General features: G+C 34.5%; 1 pseudogene; it reads right to left on the reverse strand.

The window, feature by feature from the left end:
• Positions 1-94: 94 nt before the first annotated feature.
• On the reverse strand, positions 95-3,565 carry LOC120215367 (annotated as a pseudogene).
• Positions 3,566-5,557: the final 1,992 nt, after the last annotated feature.

Here is a 5,557-nt window from a genome sequence, read left to right on the forward strand (position 1 = left end):
CTCACTCGTACAGCATATATTACTTCTCTGTGACCATGGCTGATGTTGTAGTGACTGACAACAATAGTTCGAACGCACCACCTGCTTCATCATTTTCTTCATCGTCTAGAATGTGTGATCTCTTTACGTTTTGTCGGATATGTTTACAGTCTTGTTCCTCTGCATGTTGTTCTACTTCTCCCTTGCCAACCTGAGACATTGAGTAACATTAAGTGTAAGTACCCTAGCAGACCACAGTCCATGCACAGCTGGGTAAATTTTGACAGAATGTGAAAACATTTTCTACCAACACAACGTAGATAAACCCTTAACAAAAACATCCAAGAACCAGTAAACTAGGGGGAAAATATATGTAGGTATGTTAGTGACAACAAATTTATCTCATCGGTCATTTCACGGTTTATCCTTTCTGATTTCTGATTTGTATGAAGAGCTGTGACAGATGAGATATGATCATTGCTTTGTTTCTCTATGTGAGAGATGGATCCATAAAGAGAGGGTAGGAGTGTGGAAAAGGAGGTAGAAGTCCCCAATCATAGTTAAGGGATATTTATAATGACTCTAACGGGTGGTGTCAAGTATAAGATCATTATGATTACTCGTAGATCGATAGTCTAGATAGATCCGATTGTCAAATCTTGGATTTTGCTTTGGTACATCTAGTTAGTTTGTGAGAGGTCATTTGATGCAGGGGGATCCGAGACAGATGATGCTGAACTTTCAGATTGCACCTTGATGGCGCTGAGATACCATAAATTGGCAGATCAGCACAAAGACAGGAATTGATTGTGACATATTCCTCATTGAAGTCGTTTTGAGTATATTTCAGTCTTTTGGCCATAACTTTGGCTACATGTGTCAGAATCGCGCATAAGACCCCAATCCGGAAAGCTCTTTTCGACGTACACGCTCTCCACATTAAGCTAAACTCCATATGACTTTTTTTTCAACCTCAAATTCTGCCGTTTTTCCCTTCGAATCACTAGATTTAGTTATTTTTTACTATTTATGGTAATATTTTGATTGTCAATTAGAAAGTCAATTTAAATCTGATTTAAGCTGAATTTTTTAGAGATTACTTATTTTAATTCGAATTTCAATTTAGAATGATTTTCGGGATTTTGCTATTTTTGACAAAATTCGAATAAAGACGATTTTTTGCTATAACAGTCCGGCTAGTGGACTGATTTTGATATTACTTAATTTTATAATATTTTATTAAACCCTAGAGACTTCTTTTCTCTGGTTCTTTGGGCGAATTTCTCTTGTGAATCATCTGTTGAAGCGCCTATAGGATAATCACTATTCTGTCTGGCGTCACCATTGGTGTACACTATAGATAGCCATATAGATGGCTCAAAGGTTATGATGTTCCTGAAACTGGAGGATAAAGATCTCTTGGTGGCTTCAGTAAGCGAAAGGGTTTATTCGAAGGTTTTGACTAACGAAAATCCTAACATTTTCGAGCTGCTAATGAATAACAAGGTAAAGAATTAAGAAAGTTGAATTAGGAGAAATGCTACATCAGAGTCAGAACTAGAAGGGAAGAGAAGGGTAGTCCTTTGGTTCTAAAACCAAATTTCTGGTCCGATGCAATAAAGGTTCAATTTTGAATCTCCGTTCTGTCCAACCCCAAAAAGGGTCCCCTATTCATGCAGTGGACCACAGAATGTAAGAATCTTATGTTTAATTCAATTGATTTATATAAGCACTTATGCAATCCAATTTTCTTTTTTTCCTCATTTCTAGAGAACATTCTTTCTTTAAACATTAAGATGCAAAATATGCTTATGCTCCGCCTACATTCATATTTCGTACATTACTGACAAGAAAGAAAAGAAACAAGAAAAGGGAAAAAAGAAAGAAAGAAAAAGAAAAAAAAAGTAAATAGAGAATTTTTCAATCCCCTAATGCTGATAGTCCAAAGTTATTTAAGGGTTGGGGTTTTCAATGAACTGGTGTGGAAGTGAAAACACTTTGTACTAGACCTGCTACACAGGCAAAAAGGGTTAGAGCTTAGAAGAAACAGCCACTTTGTCTGTGGAAAACCAACATTACACTCAAAGCTGGCAACAAAGACAAATATCAGTGAGATACCGATAGTAAGATAAGAACAGTCTCAAATTTTTATGGACAAATTTCTAAAATTTTACACGATGTAAACTTATAAAATTTCATATAACTAAAATCTACTATCAATATAAAATATTAAAAAACTATGTAATAAATAGGATATTTGAAATTTTCTAGGGCGACTCTCCCGTCCACTTCCCTCCGTCCTTGACTAGAGAGAAAAGGAAATGTAGGTTTTGGTAGTGTACCTTATGGTTATTAGGTTATACTAAATATCTGAAAGAGTTGAGATTGCAAAGATCAAATGGCAGCTGAGAGAAGGTTGCTGATTGACCCTGATGCTGATCAAACCCATGACCTTCCTTTATTCCAATGGCGTGCAGATAATCATCAAAAGTGTACGGATTTGACATTGTCTCACATAATCCGTGGCAGCATCCCGGATTCTGATCAGAGATTGAACTCCTGGTGGTCTCCATTCTAGCTCTGGGGTAGATCAAGACAAGACAACAAAAAGAATTTTAGGAGCAAAAGCAAAATGAGCCTAGTAGCTGAATAGAAAAGCCTAGCAAGCTTGACCTTTTCGAAGGAAGGAGTGAACAGTAATGAGAATCTGATTCTTCTTCTTCAATGAGCTTTGAAGCCGAGTGAAAACCCATATGGTCACTTGCTTCATCAACACAACCATCATGCTTCTCCAAAGACTGTCCTCTTTGATGGGTTGAATTCTTATCTGTCATAGAAAGCAAACAAATCATGTTAACTAAAGGAGACCACAAACATGCATGCATTATTCATGTTGGGGAATAAAAGAAAGGAGGTTTGTCATTTTCTGTGTTACAAATTTGTTGCAGAAAACATTGAGAAATTAACAGATAATTATATACATTCTAGGAATTGAGGGTAATAATTGAACTGAAGCATCCAACTCTCTTTACCAAAAATACATGTAAGCCATGGAAGTGTGCTCTTTGATTTTTAACACCAAAAAGACAGCCATCAAAGGAAAGTATCATGGAAATTGGAAAAGACATGCAAAAAGAATTTTGTGATAGTTTTATATGGGAAAAGGTGCATAAAAAACACAGTTATGATAACCTTGTCTGCCGAGATCACTTCTCCTACTCCGATACATCTTGTTTATGATGAAATGGAACAAAATATTAAGAGAAGGGAAGATGATAAACAAATCAAAGGGGGAAAAAGATGAATCTGAAGATGGCTTTTCACATGAGAAATGGTGAGCCCTTTAACATCCATCAGTTGAAGAACAAGTTTCGGAGTAGCTTCTGAAGAAATATATAAAAAGCCATTATCAGTAAAAGATATATAGAAACAAGCTCAAAGAAGGGAAGAACAACTTACTTTGTTGGCCACCATGCCTTTCTATGGCATGAACGAAACAATGGTGAAGTTCAGGCGTCCATCTCAAACGAGGTACCCTTCATCTTATATACTGCCTCACTGCACCAGTACTCCCAAAACTACCCATTTTGGCTCCCAATGACCTAAGAAATGCTTTCTTTAAGACCCTCAAATGCCAAAGTCTCTCCTTTTCACTTGCAACAAAGGAAGACAACAAAATCGAATAAAAAAGGACCTATCTTTCAGATTTTTATGCTATATATTTGAAGGCTATTTGACATAACTGACATTAATTTTCTTTAATATTTTCTTTCTGACACCGTTTGATTAATATTTTTCGAAGTAACACTCTTTCTGCTGAGTTGGCGAAAGGCGCGTCCCCGGGAACGCGCTTTACCCGTGTTTTCGCTGAGTTGGATGCCACGTGTGGAAGGCACATCCCCGGTGACGCGCCTTTTGCCAGCTCGACTGCCACGTATTTTGTTTAATAATAAATATTTTATTTTTATTTTTATTATAAATTAATAATATATTATGTAAAATGTTTCGATTATAATATAAGAATTATCAAATGTATTTTGTTAATGTGTGTTAAAGGTGGAGTGAATTATCTACATTAATATGATATAACAATATATGAAAACCAGTTTTGACTTTATTGTAGTTATAGGAAAAATGTATGAAATTATAATATTACACATATGGTTATATTATTATTTTTGATTTTGATTATCGATCTATTAATTTTATCAGTTAATTATTTAAATGTTATCAATCTAGTCATCTCATATCAATATTTAACGAAAATATTGATGCATAAGTTAATAAATTAGTATAATTACATATTTAATTTTCAAGACTTACATATTTTATGAAATTAGTCTTATTGAAAATTTCATTTAATAAATTTAATCCTCCAATCAGAAAATGAAATGTGTCATTGTATACATAAATTTTTTAATAACTTTTAATTTGTTTAATTTAATATTTTTCTCTACTTAGAAGGTGGAATTATTATTATATTTAAAAAAATATATAACTAATAATATTAATTATTATATTAAATAAATATATTAAAAATATTTATGTATTTAAAAGTTAAAAAAAAATTATTTAGGTGTACATACATTGACAAATTATATAAATGCAATAACATTAAATTATTAGAAACAAAAACATTCATTTAAATACAATATTAATTACATAAGAGTTAATGGTTATATGATGATAACAGAGTTGAACATTTTTTTCTATTGTGCCCGATGTTTCTACAATGCCCACATCGTTTTTGTTCTGTTGACTTCTCCCGAATATCCATATCACAATGTATTCTAGTAGATTTTGGACGACCTGAGTCCCTCAATAGCAATGGATCTGGTACAATTGTAAGCCAAGTTTGAATCTCATTTGGGTCTCTTTCGTTTCCTATGGGCGGAAACTCAAATTCATATACCTTGAATACTTGTGAAAGTTGGTATACGGGATCAACATAATTTTTGTAGTCCAAATGCGAATGTGAGCAAGCAGCAATGACATGAGAGCATGGATATTTGAGTGCTTGAAAGAAACCACAATCGCACCACCTCTCTTGCAGATTAACTCTGAAAGAGTTAGCTTCAATCCCTTGCAGCGGACGTGGCATTTCGGTTACACGAAACAATTCACGGGTGCGAGAAAAATTTGTAACTAACATCCCATTTGATGCACCCACTTTTTTCTGTAAATCAACTACTAGTCTTGGGTGGTAAATATGTCCGTTTTGCATCCAAGTAAGAGCTTGTCTACCGAGCTTTGCAAAGAGTTGACCCAAACGAAAATAAGTCTTTTTAACCAACGCCGTGACTGGTAAATGACGCGCCCCCTTTAAGGTTGAATTTATTGCTTCATCCAAGTTTGTTGTCATATGACCATAGCGATACCCCCCGTCATATGCATTTGTCCACATTTCTTTGCTGATGTCCATAATGTACTCGCACCCCTTCTTATTTTTGCCAAACAGCTCTTGTAGCATCGACTCAAACCTTTGAGGTAAGAGTTCGTAACCTAAGCCATTAGGAATATGTAATAGTTAATATGAAGTATAAATAAGTAATAAGAAATTTATAGAAAAATTGGGAAA

The sequence above is a fragment of the Hibiscus syriacus genome, unplaced genomic scaffold (genome assembly GCF_006381635.1).
Source record: "Hibiscus syriacus cultivar Baekdansim isolate YM2019G1 unplaced genomic scaffold, ASM638163v2 tig00110114_pilon, whole genome shotgun sequence".
In the NCBI taxonomy this organism is placed as follows: domain Eukaryota; kingdom Viridiplantae; phylum Streptophyta; class Magnoliopsida; order Malvales; family Malvaceae; genus Hibiscus; species Hibiscus syriacus.